Source organism: Drosophila mojavensis, unplaced genomic scaffold (assembly GCF_018153725.1).
Source record: "Drosophila mojavensis isolate 15081-1352.22 unplaced genomic scaffold, ASM1815372v1 contig_136, whole genome shotgun sequence".
Classification (NCBI taxonomy): domain Eukaryota; kingdom Metazoa; phylum Arthropoda; class Insecta; order Diptera; family Drosophilidae; genus Drosophila; species Drosophila mojavensis.
The window spans coordinates 23858107-23879524 of record NW_025318667.1 but is presented as its reverse complement, the minus strand read 5'-3'; the positions used below and the strand labels follow the sequence as shown (position 1 = coordinate 23879524).

Here is a 21418-nt window from a genome sequence, read left to right as displayed (position 1 = left end):
TTCTCAGCGCTGCAGCTCGGACTCATCGGAAGACAACTTGGACGAAAACGTTTTTCATCTTTTTTTTTGGTGGGGGCGGAGTGAGGTCGTAGGTCATGTCACATGCTTTTGTTGCCAGCATGCAGACTCTTACAATAATTGTTAAAAACTGACTCTGACAAACATACACAGAGAGATTGAGGGCGTGAGAGAGGGGCAGGGAGAGGGAGGCGGCGGAGCAAAACAAAAACAAAAATCTGTGGCTCACGAGGGGTCAGTCGGATCGTTTTGCTTTTGATTAAAAATCCGGTCGGACGATATTATCTTCTGCTGATATGTCGACCCCGACTCCTGCTCCTGCTCCTGCTCCTGCTCCTGCTACATGCCCATGCCCATGTCCGACTGCTGTCGCCTCGCCTTGACTTTGGGTCGCAAAGTTTAGGTTTACTTCATTTCGAAAGTTTGAGCGCAGCGGGCACGTACACAAGCCACGCCCACAGGCCAGCCAGTGGCTGGCTCGCAATGTTGAGCAACTTTTACACTATTCGCCTCCTCCAGCCCGCCTGTGCTCAAGGCATTCTGCGCTTTGCATTTTTCTCCCCATCCCCCCCTCAAAAAAAAAAGCAAACAACAACACGACTCATAAGAGCCATAAAAAATGGGCAATTTTTTACATTTTCTGCTTCTTTTTTTTTTTTTTTTTTTTTTTGTATTTTATTTATTTATGTTAAATTCATGACATGTATTTAAATTAGTTGCCAAGCAGTTTGTCCCTTTTTGCGAAACACTCGCAACCGGTCGCCCTCTCATTCACTCTCTCCCTCTCGCTCGCTCTGTCTCTATCGGTCTCTTTCTGTGAGTCCCATCAAACGCAGCCGTTGTGAATTTGCACTCCAAAAAGGAGGCAACTCAAAAGCCGTCGCTGCATTAACAAACATTCAATTATGAACCATGCCTTGATATCTCTCTCTCTCTCTCTCTCTCTCTCCTTCTCCCTCTCTCTGACCTACTCTTTTGCTAGGTCCATCCATTAGCATTTCCATTGCAAAGACAGCGTCAAGCAGCAGCTTCAGTTTTAGCTAGCATCCCGAAGGCCAAGCGACAGGGTGCGGGCGGTGCTGGCTGTGAGGAGAGGGTGCTAGGGTACGGCATCAAACTTTTGCCATTTGCTTGCAGGCAGCAAACGACAAAGGGCAAAGCAAACACGCAAACTTTGCCAGCATATATCTTGTCAGTTAGTGATATGTGTATACTAAATAGCTGCATACATTATCACAGCACCCAGCAACCAACATGTCCTCCCCCCTCTGCCCTCTCTCTCTCCCTCTCTCTTTCTCTCTCTGCCACTAACTCCTGCTGTGCTTGGCTTAAAAATTGCGTGCCTGGTCAAGTAAATGAGCTTTCCTATGGCTTTTCCACTTTTGTGCGCCGGACCAACATTTAGATCAAAGACACAGACATACACACATGTGTATGTGTGTGTGCGTGTGTGTGTGTGTGTGTATGTGTGTGCACGGCGGATACTCTACCGGAAATTGATATTTAATTAAGGTTTCGCTCGCCGCCTTTGTCTGTCGCTGCGCCAAAACTTTCGGCCGTCTGACTTTTGCCGAATCGGATTCGGTAAATCGCCCAAGGCCACAATTTTAAATACCGGCTCGAGCTTAGTTGCGGCCACATCAAGTCGCCAGTGCCCCTCTCTCCCTCTCTCTCTCTCTCGCTCTCTCTCGCTCTCTCTCTCTCTGGCAATCTCTCAATATCGCATTCCAAGTGCCAAAAACTTTTCAATGCAAGTTAAGCAGAGCAAATACAAAACTTTGCTAGCTGCCACATGACAAATAAATTTGCGACTTTATCGCGTTGCCTGCTTTGGAGTTCGGAGATCGGATGCGGATGATACGCTGTACGCACAAACAATGGGGTATATTGGCTTGGGCAGATGCAAAAGAGTTGCGGGAACAACTGAAGCGAGGCACTTGATTAGGGCAGCTGTATGTAAGGATATCTATTGTGAATCAAATGCAGTGAAGGACATAGATTTGTTATGAATCAACAACTGTGTATTGAATAGCTATGATATATGAACTTGCAGATATTATATATGAATATGCATTTACTTTTATTCAATTCACATTCAATTCGTTTAAAGACCTCGACTGAAATGAGCGTAGGGGCTCAAAGGAACGAAGCTATGACAAATTGCACAGGGTAGTATTTCAGTGTTGTAAAATTTGTGCAGGGTACGAGCTAAGTCAGCGAGAGAGAGAAAGAGAGAGAGAGAGCGAGCGAGAGAGAGAGAGAGGGAGCGAGCGAGAGAGGGAATGACACCAAACGAGGTAGTAGCAGAGAGGCGGTGCTCGAAATGAAAAGTTGCCAGGTGCTAGGCACACAAAGAGAGCGACTCGCTGCACTCTAAGCCTCATTAAGTAATGCAAATGAAATGGAATGGAGAAATGCCAATTTGGCATGCAGTCGTATCAACACCGTCCCTGCACATATTCACTCTGGGCTGTCCATATTCGACAGACACAGCTGGCAGCCCTTTATCTTTTGAGAGTAAGCCGTGCACAATTCGCCGTACGGCAAGGCGGCCAATCGATAGATGTATTCAAAAAGTAAACAAATCTACTTGAATCAAATTAAATGTTTTTTATTGTGATTTTCTTTAATTTAAAAAGAAACAAGTAAGAAAGCTCTAAAAGTGTTCAAATTAGGCTGAGAAAACAATGTCAATTTTTCGATTTTTCTCGATAAAAAAATTATCGGAGGAAATATCGAAAAAATATGATAAGCTTATGCTGCCTATGGTATACACGAGTATGCATGCCATATTTCAGCTCTCTAGCTCTTATATCTCCAGAGATCGGCTTGCTCATGCGGACGGACAGATGGACGGACAGGGCCATATCGACTCAGATCAAGAATATATGTACTTTGTGGGGTCTGCCACGCCTCCTTCTGCCAGTTACATACATTTCAACAAAACCATTATACCCTGACTTCCCATTTTCAGGGTCTGCCAGATGGGTCTGTCTAATATGGACAGCCCTGTGCCTACAATACACATAAGTAAGTAATGCAGCAGACTCAAGATTCCCAAGTAAGCTCATATTCGGGCAGCTTATGAGTCGCTTGCACAGGCAAGACAAAAGCTGCTCATATTCAGGAGCTGTATCAAAATTTACTTTGAACTTTTTATTACTTGCACAGATGTTGCACTTTGGAATAAAATCAAAATCAATTTCCAGTCCAAATTGATGAGCTTTTAAATAGGTAGCACTGCGAGTGTCCACGCCTAAGGCAATTATCGTTTGACTCACATCGTCGCATCAGCCTCGGCCTACTAAACTATAGAGCTGCAGCTGTAGGGTATGTGCTAGTCGATACATTCACTGAAAGCAACGGCCGGCATTTGAGCTCAACAAGTGAAATCCCATCGAATGTCGCAGCTGAGGCTGACTTTGGATTGGAGCTAAGCACAAATGTGTTTTATATTGCAGATTAATGGGGCTATATCTCTGAATGAAACTATCGCGCGCTCTACTCGTAGTCCTAGTCGTAGTCCTAGTCGTAGTCCTAGTCGTAGTCCTAGTCGTAGTCCTAGTCGTAGTCCTAGTCGTAGTCCTAGTCGTAGTCCTAGTCGTAGTCCTAGTCGTAGTCCTAGTCGTAGTCCTAGTCGTAGTCCTAGTCGTAGTCGTAGTCCTAGTCGTAGTCCTAGTCGTAGTCATAGTCGTAGTCGTAGTCGCTGCGCCTTCACTTCCTCGCGCCGCATTGATTTCTCACAGCGAAACGACGAATATTGGCATTGAGTCTGGGTCTGGGTCTGGGTCTGGGTTTCGTTGACTCGCGGCTATTAAAAGTGTCGGCAGGGGCGGAGGGAGGGGCGCTGCAAACATTTTGTTGCTCATTAAATGAACTCAGGCAAATTTATACCCATTTATTTTTAAGGGCACGAAGCGCTTCAGTCTCTTAAGGGGGCCCAAAACGGGGGGCGTCACGCTTTAATGATGCTCACTAAAAGTGTTTTTTTTTCCTCTCTCTCTCTCTCTCTCTCCCTCTCTCTCTCTCTCCTCTCTTGTTTATTTATTTAAATGTGAGCAGAAAGCAACAGCCGCGTCTCAGCTGCTGCCCGATAGCAGGAGAGAGATGGATAGCGAGGCGGGCGGGCAGGGGCGGTGCAGGTGGTTGGAGTCGTGGCGGGGCTGAGAGGGGAGACTGGGAGGGCGCTGAACAAACTTTATGACTTTTATCTACGCGCAAGTTTCGAACTGGAGCCCAGCAACGGCAACGGGAATGGGCACTAAGGCTGACACTAAGTTCGCAGCGAGCGAGAGAGAGGAGGCGGGGGAGGGGAACAGGCTGAAGCGGTACAACATCAGCTGAGTTGCCTCACGGCCAAATGCATAAATATTTTCAGAGTCTGTGTCGAGCGCGCGAAATGCTGCCAAAACAGAGACAGAGACAGACAGCGAGAGTGAGAGAGTGAGAGAGGGGGAGGGGAGAAAGAGACACATAGAGGCTGGTTGCTTGGAGAGTGGGAGGTAGAGAGACATGACATTTTTCATATAAATTTATTTGGCTTTGGACGCTTTGTCGGCCCTGCCGCAACATTGATGGGCGTGGCATGGCGCATATTTGCATATTTGAAGCCAAGCAGCACCAAAGTGCCATAAAAGCACGCTACAGCCGAATGAAATGAAGTCAAATGGCAGAGTACAAAGCACAAGCAACAGCAGCCCAACGACCAAAACAGAGCGAAGCCCCACCCAAGCCAACCAGACCAGACCAAAACTTGACCGGACTCCTAGACGGAACGGCGTGGAGCGGCCAGAAGATATAGGTAATAAAAAGCTTATATAATAGCAGATGCCATACTAAAATGTCCAGCGGACAGCGCCAGACGGCCGAACGGCCAATCTCAGCTGCTGACTGCCCCAACCCACGCCACGCCCCACACTCTCTCTCTCACTCCACGCCACGTCACGCCAGCGTCTATAAAATGGTGTTGGGTAAAGGTGTATTCAGAAAGTAAAAGTAAAGGCAGACAGAGTCGGGGAGGGAGAGTGGGGAGAGAGGGAGAGAGTAGCGCAAACTAAAGTCAATCTCACAGCAAAATTGTGCTTTAATGTGTGGCGTTTCCTTATTATAGGCTCCTTCTATCTCTCTCTTTCTCTCTCTCTCTCTCTCTCTCTCTCTCTCTCTCTCTCTCTCTTTCACGGCCTCTCTTTTACATTCCATATCTCTGTCTGCCTCTTGTTTTTCTCGGCTTTCTCGCACTCTCTCTTTCTTACTCTCTCCATCCGCTTCACTCTTCCTCTCGCTCATTGTCTGGTTTCCTTTTTGTATCTCTCATATTTTCTTTTTCGAACACGCTCTCTTTCTCTGTGCTTCTCTCTCTCTCAGTGATTCCGCATTTCTTATCCTATCTCTCTCTCTTTTATATTCGCTCTGCCTCTCTCTTTCTCATTTTCTTTCTTTCTGTCTCTCTAATTTCCTCTATCTCATTTTCTCTTTCTCTCTCTCTCTCTCTCTCTATTTTCATCTCCCACTCTGTTTTCCCCTGTCTATCCCTTTACCTATTCGTAGCCGTTCTCTGTCTGACTTCACTCTTGTATATTTGCTCTTTTACATATTCAAGTCTTTCTCTCTCTCTTTCTCTCTCTCTGTCTCTCTCTCTCTGTCTCTCTTTCTCATTCATTCCTTTTCTCTTTCTATCTCCGCTTTTGCACACTTTATATTGTTCTATCCCTCTCTGTCACTCTATCCCTCTCTCTGTTTATAAATGTCCACCTATTTGCTCTCCCTATCTCTCTCTTTCTCTCTCCCTTTATTTCTGCTTTCCCTTTCTCTCCCTCCCTTCCGCTCTTCGACCACTGAGCACCAATTAATGCGATAGTTTCTAAAGGAACCCCTCAAAAAACTTCTCCCAATTGATCTGCTTATGTAATATACTTACATACATATTAAATTTACCAGAGTCATACTCACAGCTCTGTCATACCGTTATCTCAAGCTGATAGCCCGACAGCGACGCATGGAGATATTCTAATGCAAATTGATAATTCGATTTAGTTCGCATTTCCTATATATGGCTTTATGGGTAACATGAAATAGGAGCTAGTGTTTGCTCGTGCTGCAGAGTCGGTGTGTCGCTCTTTTTGATAGAGTGCAGAATGTAATGTAAAATGCATAAGAAACAAATGAAAATAATTTATTTACATAAAGGCAAAGTGAGCCGTGTCGCCATCAGCGTCGAGTTACAAATTCGTTTATTCGACACAGAATCTAGTTTGAGGGTTTTCCGTGTCCACAGCAAACGCTGCCAACAGCGAACCACTTGTCACGTATACCCTGTAAAAGCGAGCCGAGAGGGTGGTACTCAATGAATAAATAGAGAATGGATGGAGTGGATGGAAAATGAGATCGAATCGATCAAAATGAATTCAGATTTTGTCTGGGAATCAACTTGAATTTGAATTAAGATTTATATATGTATATAGCTTTGGGGCTTAATTAGATTTATATATGGGCCCTACAGGATGTCAGTTAGTCGAGCTCTTCGAATCTGGCGCATTTACTTTTTTGTTTTGACCGCTTCGAGCAGATTGTGTCAGATATTAAATTTATTTACGCGAAATTCGCACTTCGGGCTGTGTGAAAAAACAACGGCAGCAACAACAACAACAGCAACACCAACTACAACTACAACAACAAGAACTGTGAATGTGGCACAAAATGTTGCCAAAAAAAAAAAAAAGTTAAAATAAAAAAACTAAATAGAAATAAATAAAAAGGAAACAAAATAACTGAATTCAACAAAAATAAAATACAAATATTGGGAAATGGCGGACAACGGTTTTCATGAAAACCGTGTTTAGCTTTTCAATGCTCTGTACCCAAAATGCTAGAGGTGGGCATGATGAGTTTTATTTGGATGTTATATGGACTGTTATGTGGACTCTCCAGATGAGGTCAATTGTTGTTCTATATAGAGATCTGTACATGTGAATATATACGCTAAGTGGAGCGTATGTGGAATACATGTGGATTCCATGTAAAGTCAATGTTGAACACATGTGAATTCTACTTGGAATGTATGTGAACGCTTTGCTAAATCTATGTGGAATATATATTGACTCCATATGGAATCTATGCAGAATCCATGTGGGGTCTAAGTGGACTCTATTTAGAATCGCTGTGGATTCTATGCGGACTCTATGTATAATCTCTGTGGATTCTATGTGGACTCGATGTATAATCGATGTGGATTCTATGCGGACTCTATGTATAATCTCTGTGGATTCTATGTGGACTCGATGTGGAAACTATGTACAATCTATATCGACTCAATGTTATGTTCATGTAAACTAAGTGTAGAGTATATATGGAATCTATATAGAACTTAGTTGGATTCAATATGAGCTCCGTGTACACTGAATTTTAAATAGATGAATCTCTGTGGACTCTATGTGGTGGAATTTATGTGGAGTCTATATAAGCAACATGTAAGCTCTATGTGAACTCTACTCGGAATCTATACGGAGTTTGTTAAAACTCAATGTGGACTCCGGCGACTCTAACGTGGAATACATGTGAATCTATGTGTCGTTTATATGGATTCTATATAGACTATATGAACGTTATATGGATCGTCAGGCTTGCCGGTAAAGATGACCTTGATAAAGATAAAAGCAGACAATATTTGCGATTACAGGGTATTTGGCAGCTGGTCAGCGACGTGCCGAGCCACTTTGCCAGTTGAGTGCATTTTGTTTTATGCTTGTCGCTGCGGATTACCAACTCGAAAAAGGCGTTCAACTATGCGAAGTTGAAATTTGACTGCGCTCCCAGCATTGGGTATAATATTTCAATTCGATTCGTTTCCCGAAACAAAGGGACTTTAAAGCGCTGATTGGATTGGAGCTGGTGCGTCCGTAGCGCGACTGCATGTCCCCGAGCAGCTGCTAAATTCAGCTGCTACCAATTACGATTTGCGATTACAGCGTACAAAGTGCCCAGCGAGCTGAAAGAGGAAGCCGAATGGACAACCCATGATGGAGACAGAGATACCCCTTACCAAGTCTGTTGATATCTGATAATAATTGCGAACCGAAGTATGTAAATATGTAATTGATCATCAAATTAAAATCCTTAGCTTTGATTACTGCAATCGGGCATATGCGCATCAGCAATACCCTCTACTTTTTAACTGAAAGTAACTCTGTAGTACTCTGACTTCATCTTGATATCATGTTGGTATCTTTGTATCTAAAATTCCTGAAAGCCAGCCAATATGCCCAGTTTGATACTCATTATGCAAATGGATGTATATAATTGTATAGACCATATACAGCCATAACGTGAATCAATAATTGGGTAAAAGTGAAAATCTGTGTTTGATAATATTTTACCAAATTACGAAAAGCCACATAAAATGCTCAATGCCAAAAGAGAGACTTAAATTTTGAGTGGTGCGAATATCGGTGGGAGTGGGCGGATGGGATGGGTGGGTGGGGTGGTTGGTTGGCTTGACTTGATGGAGAGGCCTCCACGGACATGTATCTATATTTATATGTTGTACGTGTTGCAATGGCTCACGCATACATTGATATTGCTGTTGCCTATCTCTCTGTGTGCTACGGCAGTAAGCCCACGAAATGTGGGCAGCATAGTGTATAAATGGGGTCCATTGACTTTGCCAGCAAAGTGATGGGTGATATATAGATGGCATATATGCCATATATGGCATATGAATGGAGTTGAAAGAATCAATTAAATGGTAGCATATTCAAGTTTGCTACCTTATAGACTCGTTCGCTATATCTAAATAATATCCATATCAAACTATATATAGTCATCATATGTGATATAAACAGTGTTGAGAGTAGTTGATATAATCAAACACATGGGATAATATAAAATGATGATGTTGCTTTATAAGGTATGCACGAGCTCGTTGCTTATTTGTGATAATATTTAAGATGTATCTATATCCGACTATATAATGTCATATGAGTCATAGATAGTGTTGAAGGCAGTTGATGGAGTCGAACAAAAGGGAATATATCAAAGTCTGCTACATTACAAAGTATGCATCTACCAAGAGAACCCATTTGCTAGTTTATAAAGATATCAGGAGAACTGTGTGAATCTGTATAGACTCTGTTGGTTGATAGAATGAAGTAAATGAGATCATTTTAAAGTCTGTTTTTTTTTTTTTTTTTTTTTTTTTTTAATTTAAATTTATTTACAGGTAAGCATACTTTTTTTTGACAACTTAATCTAAGCAGAAATGTTAACTAATTTACATACTAAAAGCTACAATCTAGGATACTTATATATTATGCATATATTATAAAATGACAGATATTTAGTGTGCCTCTCAGGTGTATAAGCAGGTCTTGAGTGTGACGGCGTTTCAGTCTCCTCCTTATACCATTTCGGTGGTTGACTCTGCTATGCGCTGCAGAGCCTAGGCGTCTGGCCAAATGATTTGGATGGGAGTCAAGTTAAAGTCTGTTGCCTTACAGAGTATGCACAAGTCAATACGACTCGTTTGTTAATTTATAATGATAAATAGAAATCAAAATGTCTGTCTATATAGACCTCAGATAGACTCAAACAAATGAGAAGACATTCCACTCAGTTCCCTTACAGAGCTCTTCTTTATCTTCAGTTTTTTCTAAAGAGTATTCACAGTTCAATAGAATTCGATTTGCCATTCAGTCGTGTTTACATCTTTTCTTTTATGACGCTCCTTCGCTCGCTCTGTTTTGCATATAATTCGGGCTTAACGGCTGCAGTCGCTGGCGTTGTTGGGCAGTAAAAGCCTGTTCGAGGCTCTGTGCGGCTGAGCCGTGGCTCAGTCGTTAAACTGGGCCAGGCCATGAGCAATTGGCATAAACGGTTAGCTGTCGCTGCCAAACGGTGTTGATCTGGCGACTTATGCGATTATTTCTCTTGTACTACTTGCAGACGAAATACTTTGGAATTAGCTTGCACTGCATTGATCGCATCGAACAGAGCCGAAATACCCTGGAATTGGTGAGTATGCAACACTGGGGATAACTGTCACAGCAGGGGACCGGCCGGGCGTCCGTCTCTCGGGGTTAATTAAAATAAGTAATACACTTTGACGAAATTCCATTTAATCTACTTCGCTTCGAACTCGCTAAGACCCAACCAGAAGCGCCAAATTAATTATGCGCATATTTGTGGACTCCACAACAGCGCCAAAAACAAAATGAAACCAAAAAAAAAAAAAGGAGTGGAGCAATGGGGAGTTCTGGGAAGGGACAAATGTTCGAGAAGCAAAAAGAAAAGAACCGAAAAAAAAAGGTTCACTTTGATTTGCATTTTTTGGCGTACTCGAATACGACATTTATGACATTTACCGCAGATTGCGTGGCAGCCGCCCCTGGCAACCGCCGCCCTCTATTAATTACAACAATCCACTACTAATCAGGACTCCACTGGGCTCCGCTGGCCGTCCGCTGGGCTCTCCTCTGTGTTAAATGGACCGCTGAGCCGCATAATTTCCAAGTGCTAAGACGGAAGCTCTACGGCGGAGCATTAAAAGCAACAAAAACAACAAACAAACGAAGGAGACGTAACAATGAAGGAAGATGGAAGAGAAAAAGGCAGAATATGGGGAAAACATATATTTAGAAAATTGAATATAGAATAGTTACTGTACATACCTAGATAGATATATAGATTATATATATTTGTAATTGTAATTGTATATAGTATAATATTATTTAGAATAACTCGTAACAGTTGATACAGCTACAGACTGTAGACATACATAGATACGATGTAAATGCTTAGGTTGGGAAGGATAATTCGAAATAGCAAGGGGATCAGCTTTTTTTTCCATTTACACAGAACTTCAAATTTTGGAGAATTTTTGAGATCGAATTTCCTTCAAGGGGATCGAATTTTTGTCGAGTTATCGCAATTTTCGATTTAGCGGGGTACGAATTATCGAGACTCGACTGTATTTAGCAGGTTGAGTATAGGAGCTATAAATATTTTATATATAATTATTACATATGTAAATTTTTTTTTTTTACGGATTACAATATACCTTTAATGATATTTTCAGAAAAATAAAAAAGAGTTTAATAGAAGAAAATTGTAGGCATATAGCTGGAACGATATAGAAAATATTATATTTACTCTGAGAGAGTTATATTCCTCTACAGACTATTTCTTAACTAAGCACAGGCAATTGGGACCTTTGGCCTGGCCTCTGCAGGCTAAACAGATGCCAGATAATATGTAAATTCTCATATGAGTATGAATCTCTTTTCCATTTTATAAAACTTATATATGAAATCGGATATAGATGGATAAGTGCACATATGTATATCTATGCAAGCTTTACTCAATATATTGCATTTATCATTTATGGCAACTTAAGCTAAGTCATTTACATTGCAGTCCCCATACAGAGTGAAGACATTTGAATACCCCTAAATATCCTCTAAGATCTGCAGATCTGTCATTGTCTAACAACTGAAATTGATAGGAATGACTCTTATCTGACTCAAGCATGCCTCAACTAACTGAGAATCAGTCGAATAGATCTCTATGTGCAGTAGATGTGCTTGCAATCTAGAAGCACAGCACAAATTGCACTTGGAATTTGTCGAGCCAAGTTCATTTGGCTAACTATAATGTATTTATTGTCGGAGCAAGTCGTTTATCAGCTGCCAGAAGCTACTTTTTTATACCCTGAACCCATTGAAAATGGGAAATCAGGGTATAATGGTTTTGTTAAAAGTATGTAACAGGCAGAAGGAGGCGTAGCAGACCCAACAAACTATATATATTCTTGATCAGGGTGACGAGCTGAGTCGATTTGGCCCTGTCCGTCTGTCTGTCCGTCCGTCCGTCCGTCCGTATGTATGAACGCGTCGATCTCAGAAGATATAAGAGCTGGAGACTTGAAATTTTTTTCCTAGGTCCGTGTATATTACGCGCATATCAAGTTTTTCTCTAAATATCGATAATTACTCTCGATGTTTTATATCGATATATTATCGATAAAAACCCTTATCGAAAGCTAGCTATTAAATTATATCTCCTACACCTTTAGAGCTAGAGCTTCCAAATTTTTAATGTAGACTTCTATATATTTTATACAATTTCGATTTTAGTTAAAATTTACTCCCCACTCCTATTTCCACACCATCACCCTCACCTTTGTAGAAAGCGTATTTCAAATACTAGAGACATGTGCTTTGGAATATACATACATTTAAACATTATGATTATGTTCTAAGAGTTTCATTAAGATTGTACGTCTAGAAATTAAATTATTCAACAAAAAAATTCTTATAATGTTGCCCACACTGCAGCGCAGCCCAAGCGCAGCCGCTGCTTACTGCGCAGTTAGCAGAGCGCGTTCTAATACGTGCGTGTGTATGTATGTGTGCCGAAAAGAAGTGCACACTGATTAGAATATCAGATTAGAGGGTTCAGGGTATCTCCTAGTCGAGCAGTCTCGACTAGAGTCTTCTTACTTGTTTTTTTTTTTTGAGCGTGGTAAATGCCATAAAACTGTCTTAAGCTTGCGAAAATGAACGGCACTTGCATTGGACAAAAGCTCGCAGAAGAGACACACATACACACACACACACACACATATATATTTAACGTTGTCCAATATGCGCAACAATAAATTGCCGCAGCGCCCCGCCCACTCATTAAATATGCATACATATGCACGACACACGTCTCACGTGTGTGTGTGTGTGTGTGCGGCTGTGTGTGTGTGTAGTGTCTTTCCGTTTAATTCAATAACGCAGCAGCAACTCGTTTACCACGCCCATTACGCCCGCAAAAGGTACAGCAAGAGCAGCAGGAGCAGCAGCAGGAGCAGGAGCAGCAGCACGAGCAGCAGCACGAGCAGCAGCAGGAGCAGTAGGACTGGAACGTGCAATCGTTCTGTTCGCAGGACACACGGCCAGGACCTCATGTCACAGCTGAAGCTATCTCTGTGTGTGTGTATGTGTGTGTGTGTGTGTGTGTGTGACATGGCAATGTTATCCACTTGGGTATTGTAGCTGCCCCACCCGCTACCTGCCATCAGCCCCACCGGCCCCACGAGCCGCCCGCTGTCTGGCGTTTCATTTTCATGTTTCAGACTTGACGCGTTCGAGCATGTCGAGGCATTCAATTTCTTATTTCCTCGTCTGTTGTCGCATTTTCATGTGGTGTCATGTGCTTGTCTCCGCCACTGCTCGACACACCCACATGCCCACACGCCCACATGCCCACACCCACGCCCATTTGAGCCACTCGCCCACTATCGCCGAGGCAAGTCAATCATTTCGTTCCGTTCGTGTCTTAAGCCTCGTAACCAGGCAACACTTGGCGCCGGCGTTCAGTTCTCTCCGTTTAATGAGAATTTCAGGCTCATTCGTGCATGCCTCAATTTATAATTATACCCTGTACGCACATCGCATCACAGTCGAGCACTCGGCGAGCGTGCGCCCACTCGATTAAGTCAACGGGAATGTTAATTAGACGCATCCATTTAGATGCGAGGCATCGCATATGCTGGCACTACACCTACAGGGTATCTGCTAGTCGTGCACGGCTGCCTCCATCGGCTTGCCTGCATCAATAACTACATTGCCAGGCAAGTTGTTAATATAATGATATTCATACCCATCCATCCATGTATGTATGTGTGTATGTATGTGTGTATGTATGTGTGTATGTGCATACCCATTAGAATTGTGCTGCATGGGGTGGCTGCGCTCTCAAACTGCCAACTTTACTTAATGCAATTATTGTCAACATCAAATTGATAAAGTGCGCTCCATGTCTTTGCCAATGCTGGGCCCAAACTGTCGGAGTTTTGTGTGCATAACTAGCCGCAGGTCAGGCAACGCCTCCTCCCAGCACCACGACCCCCCCCCAGCCTAGCGGCCCACCTCGGGGTAGGCTGTCAGTTTGATGGCGATGGCCAGGGCAGGTAACTGAGAGCTTGCACCTGGAGCGTCCTTCAAAGGGAAAACAACAATAACAACAACAACAACAACAACGAAATAAAATTAATTAGCAGTTCCGGGCGCATCGAACTGGAACCAAAGCAGATACTTTTGCCACGCCCACGCGGACACCGCCCCGCCACGCCCTTATCGGCAACTGTGCGAAATTTCAGAGATTCTACTGGCCCGGCCAAATGTGAATGAAATATCAGCTACTGTAAGGCCGGCAGAAAGTTGAATCGTTAAAAAGCAAAAATGGCATAAATAGGCAAAAAAAAAAAGAGAGAGAAACCACAAAGAGAGAGAGAGAGAGGGAGAGAGAGTAAGAGCGAGAGAGAAACAGCAAATGTTTTTGTATGCCAAAGTTTCGTAAAAAGCATTAAAATTTAAAACAAAACCCAAAGAGAGTAAGAGAGTGAGAGAGAGAGAGAGAGAGAGGGGGAGAGAGAGCGCTCTGGTCATGGTCAAAATATTGAAAATATTTTTCAACAGTTCCCCACCGCCAACCGCCACGGCCGGTGTTAATAATTTGTTTTGTTTTTACCTTGCGGTTGGGGCATTTCTTTTTTCATTATACTCATTCACGAAACTGAAATGGGTATATTGGTTTTGTGTCATGTCAGTTGCTAGCTGCTGGACATATATAGTCTTGTATACCCTCGTCAGTTAAGGTGTCCAGATAGTACCAATACGCCCACTAGGGGCGTGGCAAATCGGAAAATACACCCCCAGGTACCTCGGAAAGGTAGTGCTACAGCTACGGTGTTGAAATTAGAAATGTTGACAACACAAGCTCCAACAGATATATTGGATATGCCAGATATACGCCCATTGTGGGCGTGGCAAATAGATTTAATGCGTATCTTCTACAGTTTTAGATCTAGTAAGCCCAAATTTGGTAACTGAGCTACTATTGCGATCCTATGAAGATCGATCTAATACCAATGCTAATTGGGGGCGTGGCAAATCGGAAAATGGAGCTGGCAGCGCTTGGGCTGTATGGCATGGAGGAGTATTATGCAGTCGGCTATGCCCGTTTGCAGCATGCTTACTTGTTTTTTATACCCTGAACCCATTTTCAATGGGAAATCAGGGTATAATGGTTTTGTTGAAATGTATGTAACAGGGAGAAGGAGGCGTGGCAGACCCCACAAAGTATATATATTCTTGATCAGGGCGACGAGCTGAGTTGATTTGGCCCTGTCCGTCTGTCTGTCCGTCTGTCCGTCTGTCCGTATGTATGAACGCGTCGATTTCAGAAGATATAAGAGCTAGAGACTTCAAATTTTTTTTAAAATGTCCGTAATTACAGCGCGCATATCAAGTTTATCATTAAAAATCGATAACTCATCTCGATCTTTTTTTATCGATAAAAAACCTTATCGAAACCCAGTTATAAAATTATATCTTCTACACCTTTATTGCTAGAGTCTCCAAATTTTTAATGTATGCTTATATGCAATTTATACAATTTCGGTTTTTGTTAAAATTTACCCCCCCACCTCTAAATTCACCCCCTCACCCTCACGTTTGTAAAAAGCGTATTTCAAATACTAGAGACTTGTGCTTTGGCAATTACATGCATATGCATGTTATAATCATAATCTAAAAGTTTCATGAAGATCGTACGTCCATAAAAAAAGTTATTAAACAATTAAGTTCTCATAGTAAGCGCACACTGCAGCCCATGCGTGTTTATGCGTGGTTGCTTGTATGTGTATGTGTGTGTGTATGTGTGTGTGTGTGATGCGTTTGTGTCTGTATGCGTGTGTGTGTGTATGTGTGTCTGTATGCGTGTGTGTGTATGTATACCTGTGTGTGCGTACGTGCGTGTGTGTGTGTGTGTGCGTGTTTTTGTGTAAGCTGAAAGTCGAGAAAAAGTATTGAAATATCTATTGCTCCAAGGGTTCAGGGGATCTCGTAGTCGAGCAGTCTCGACTAGAGCTTTCTTACTTTTTTTTGTTTGTTTTTTTTTTCCTTTTTTGTTTTTGTTTTTCAGCCCGAGCCCAAAATGTTAATAATTGGCATTTCTCCGTTATGGGATGTTGTTGTTATGGATGGAAGAAAACTGCCTCTGTGCGAGTGTGTGAGTGTGTGTGTGTGTGTGTGTGGGTGTGTGCCTGGACGAAGGGCGCTCCATAAATTGTTTCGGAAATTACAATTGTACCGCTAGGCGGCATCACTCCTGCTGCCTGTTGACCATTGCCCGACTTCTCGACCGCGCGATTGATTACAGTTCATTTCATTTCGGGGCATTGTTAAAACCTTCCCCCCCCCCCACTCCACACGATTCCCGCCAACGATTGTCCTTTCTGCGTTGGCCAGCTGCATGTGGATTTTTTATTGAATTTCAATTTACATACATACACATATACAGCTACACACACATATACACATACACACAATATATATATATGTATGTGCGTATATTTATTTGTGAACTTTCATTCACCGAATTGTTTTAATATTTTCTCTGCTGCCCCAATATTATTGTTGGGATTTCTCATTTTTGGCCATTTGCTTATTGCGTTTTTAATATCCCGAACATTTTTGCTGATTCAGTTTGAGTTTGAAATTTATTTTCAAATTCCCTTTCGATTATAATAATAAATGCTATTTGTGGGCGCAATTCCGTTTCATATTTATTATTAAAAGAAAAGAAAACAGAAGAAGAAAACAATTGAATTTTGCTTGTAATTACGGTTTGACATTGTTTGCAACTGTTGTGAATTACATTTCCAGGAAAATACATTGAATATGGGTGGAAATTGAGCTACATTGCAGTCAGCTTTGGACTGAAGAGAAATCGCTTTAGTATACAAATTCTGAAATCCGAATATAAACATAGTTAATAAACTTATCTGACGAATATTTATATGACTATAAAATTTATTTATCTGATTACGATTTCTTTATTTATTTTGATTATAATTATTTATTGATATCTATTCCTTACAAGGAGTATATACATACATATAAATATATAATAAATTCACAATTAATTTATTTACTTGAAATGTATTTTTATTTTGACCTTTTTTCTACACCTACTTCATGAAGAATACTTATATATATGTATACTATATACTCCTTTTTCTTTTTTGTTTCTTTCTTTTTTCTTTTTAATTGTTTTCTTTAATTTTTTTTTTTTTTTTTTTAATATTTTAAAATGGAAAAACATCTGTTTTTTTCATAATTTTATTTTGTGGTTCTTATATCTATGTATGTATATATGTATATATATAATATATATATAATACTAATTAAGTTAAGTTACATTTATAGATTTTTTATATACATTATTAATTTATTTTTTAATATTTTGTTATTTTATTTTATAAATATTGTTTTATTTTTAAATTTGTTTTTTAATTCTGTGTTTTTATTTACCTTTATTTATTTCACATACCTATTTATATATTTCTCTCTCTTTCATACTATGTATACATATGTATATGTATGCATATGTTAAATTAACAGCAGTATCTCTTTCCAATATCGCCCAATTCACAATTGCCCCCCACAGCTGCAGTAGTAGTAGTGCCAGGCTGAGCGCTTGCTCATACTGTATAGTTGTATTGGTGAAATGTTATCCGAGTGAGTTTGCGTCTTAGCTAAAGGCTTCTCATTGCTGTTTTGTCTGCTCTAGTTGTCACTCATTGAGAGCGAGAGAGACACAAAGATAACTATTGCTGAACGCATACCCGGCAGCTGCCAAGTGAGAGTGAAATGGCTATTGCAAAAAGCTGCAGTCGCCTCTCTTCGTTCTCACAGGCTTTTGATTGGCAGTAAGCAAATAGAATCGACTGGATATTGTAATTCTGGGGAATTCCTCGTAAAAAGGAAGACACGATAATCCAGTGATATGCCGCAGTTATAAAAATATAAAATTATAACAAAGGGTGAGAAAATTGACACAAATCCGGCATATATAAATATTCGTGTCATGGAACAATCTTGATCAGCCAAATGAACTAATGCAATTAAACAGATTTATGTGATTTTCATTATGTTACATGTTTGTGTGTGTGCGTGTGTGCGTGCCTTGGCCAAACTAAATATACAAATACGTAATGGTAGCTGTAGTATGTTTAAACCACTTGCTGTGATTGTTGGGTTACCCAACTTTGTTTGGCCTCCACCATCGAGCCGTTGAGCCACCAGCCCCCCCCTCGCGACGCACCGCCTTGCCCCGCCCCTCAGTGGTAAATACGCCCTTTGGCCAAATTGCGTAATGGGTTTTGCGTATTATGCGCATTTAATTGGAGTTTTTGTTGTTCTGGCATCGCTTTGTGTGTGCGCGGAGCCCCAGACAAATGCGCGTTAAATTGAATAAGCTGCAATAATTGCATAAGTTTGATTAGTTGGATAAGTGGTTTCATTTCGGCCCAAAACGCTCGAGCGCCAGCAGCCCTTTTAATAGCGCCAACAACTTTTACCGATAAATGAGCCAACAAATACACTACAACAACAACAATAGTAACATACAAATATTTGGTATTTTATTGAGAATCCTCTCAATTGAAATATTTAAGCAATTCAGATCGGCTGACGAGATATTCTGATTCAGAGGGGGAGAGAGAGAGAGCGAATAACAGAGAGACGGCAAGAGGACGGTGTGAAAGAGAGAAAGGGTGACTAAGAGAGACGGAGAGAAGGTGAAAGAGAGAGGGAAAAAGCGAGAGAGAGAGAGGGTGAGAAAGAGAGAGGGTGAGAAGAGAGTGTGAGAATGAGAAATTGAAAGAAAGACAGAGGGTGAGAGAGAGAGAGAGAGAGAGAGAGGTTGAAAGAGACAGAGAGAGAGAGAGGACGCAGCTATATATATCGATAGAGAGAGAGAGCGCCACAAAGAGAGGGCCAGAGAGTGAAGACCAGAGAGAAGAGCCAGAGAGAGAGAGAGAGAGAGAGAGAGAGAAACAGGGTGAAAAAGAGAGCTTAGATTGCTTCCGAGAAATATGACTATTGCCTATCACATGACAGAAGGAGATAGATGTAGTAGGTGAGTGTCTCGGCTCGCCATTGCAATTATATTGGAGATGGATTTGTGAATGGCTTAATTGAATGGGCCGAGTGAGCCTAGAAAATAGCTCCATGCTATCTATTGTACGATAAGACTCTTACCTGGCATCCCGTTCGGGGGGTTTCGCGCGCTGCCAACGCTATCTCAGGTCGGCTGGATGGGGGGAGGGGTTGGTGGATGAAGGCTGTGGGATGGGGGCGATCCCGCACCTTTCGACTAATTTGCGTCTGATTACACGGGCGGCGATGCCGATGCCGTACACGGAACTGTGGAGTAGCGACGCAGCGTCGGCGTCATAGCGGTACATTTAATTGTTGGCTGAACACTAAGGCAGGCATAGGTGCACACAGGGCATTGGCGCGATGGGTGAACGATGGGGGAGGGGGGAGTAGGTTTCTGTGAGTTTGCCCTGGGCGCATGTATTTTTAGTGGCATCTAATGAAGTTGCCCACTCGCTGGAGAAGCAGGAGGCAGCAGCAGCAGCAGCAGCAGCAGCAGCAGCAGCAGCAGGGCAGGCTGCAGAAGGCGAATGCTAACAGTGGGCTGTGCTGGGCTGAGCTAGGCGGGGTTGGGTGGGGTTGGGCTTAAGGGTACACGCCATGCAACACCAGCTGTCTAGGACCCTCATTTATTTTCACTTTAATCAAAGCGAACGAGCCAAGGGCAGCGACAGAGGACAGCGAACGGAGAGGGGACAGGGGACAGGGGAACGGGGAACGGGGCGACGGTAGACGGCAGACGGCGCAGGACTCGGCTGAGCCAACGTTTGCTGAACAAATTTGGCTGCCATGCCCAAAAGAATTGTAAAGCGTAAAATAACAAAGACAAGGAAGAGCAAAAGTAAAGGCAGCGCCAAAGCAAAAACTGTATTAGTAGATGTATTTTACACGTTATCCTTTCAGCTGCTGTCCTCTCCCTCTCCCTCTCCCTCTCTCTCTGTGTGTGTGTGTGTGTGTGTGCTGGTGTTGTGGCTGGAGGCTGTGGCGTGGGACGCTGCTAAACAAAAGCGCAACAGCCGCCCAGGCGACAGAGGGCTGAGCACGGGGCGAGCGCTGAGCGGGGATGGACTGCGGCAGCTAGATGAAAAAGTAAGCTAATTAGTTAATGAAAGATATTTTCCATTGTCTACCAAGGCACAGGCACAGGCACAGGCACGGGCGGAGGCGGAGGCGCACTGGGCGTGCCACCTTGGCACACTGCAAAATGGCGGCAGCATTGATTAGATGGCTCGATCCGAGCAGCTTGTTTCACCGACTACAAAAAAAGGAGCAGAAAACAAACCTGAAACTGAAAACAAAACAAAATATTCTCTTGAAGCAGGGCTTAGCCTTTCGCAGGGCTACGCTCAGTTTAGTTCTTTGCTGCGGCTGCTAGTCCTACTCCTGCTCCTGCTCCTGCTGCTGCTGCTGTTGCTGTTGAAGCCAATCCCTGCAAAGGCTAACCCGCCGCATGTCCATTGTCCGGCAATTGTGACCTTTTCGCCAGCCCGTTAAAACCATGGACCCCTCTCCGCTTCGCTCCACGCCGCGCCGAGCCGCGCCGCGCCGCTCTGGGGTCCGCTCCGAGCTGCCACGTCAATCGTGTTGGCCTTTGTTTGCCAATTTCGCCGTTCGCTGCTCATTTTCTGCCACTTTCTTTGTGCCGAGGCAGCGCTGCTGCTGCATAATTCCGCAGCGCCTTTCCACTCGCTGCTCAGCGCCCTTCTCTGGCCACTCTCACTCCCCCCTCTCTCTCTCTCTCTCTCTCTCTCTCTCTCTCTCTCTCTCTCTCGCTCTTGTTGCTCATTTGCGTGGTCAGCGGTGGCTGGCTGCACCCTTTTGTGATGCAAAATGTTTTGCTTGAATAAATTATGAGCTTAAAGAGCCAGCGCCATGCAACCCATTGTGCTCCTGCCGCAATAGGTCTTTGCTTTTAAAGTGCTGTCCAGCCAATAAGAAATGATATATATTTCCATTTGCTTATTTATTTATTTATTTGTTTACTTATTTGCTTTATTTGTTTGTTTGTTGTTGTTGTTGCTCGCTTTACTTCACTTGGCTTGGAGTAAAACTAGCCAACACTTCAAGCTCCCTCAGCTTATAGCCAGCATTCAAATGCTGATTATCTTTTTAATCTTGATTCCTGCAACTATTGATTATCATTAACACTCATTTAGTTAAGACTCTGATTTTGAGGCTGAGAGACATAGAAAAACCATTTTTCTTGTATTTATATATCTATACAAATTTTTTTTTTTATTTTTTTTTATTTTTTTTTATTACTAATTTTTTGTTATGTATACATATTTATAGATATATATTTATATACTATTTCTCTATATAAATATATCAATACATCATATACTTATTATGTAGTATTTCTCTATGTAAATATATCTCTATCTATCTTCATATATACTATTTAAATACTACAC

At 42.3% G+C, this 21418-nt stretch overlaps 1 protein-coding gene across 6 annotated transcripts in view; it reads left to right on the top strand.

Annotated features, from left to right (window-relative positions):
- The window catches only part of LOC6584569 (dopamine D2-like receptor), a 107948-nt gene that overhangs the window by 24902 nt on the left and 61628 nt on the right, over nt 1–21418 (top strand). For 5 of the 6 annotated variants that reach the window (XM_015161271.3, XM_015161272.3, XM_032732129.2 and 2 more), the window contains exon 2: nt 9955–10023. The exons of the other annotated variant lie outside the window; for it this stretch is intronic. The gene's annotated coding sequence lies outside the window, so the exon portion shown is untranslated. The remainder of the gene's footprint in view (nt 1–9954; nt 10024–21418) is intronic. 6 annotated transcript variants of the gene reach the window in all.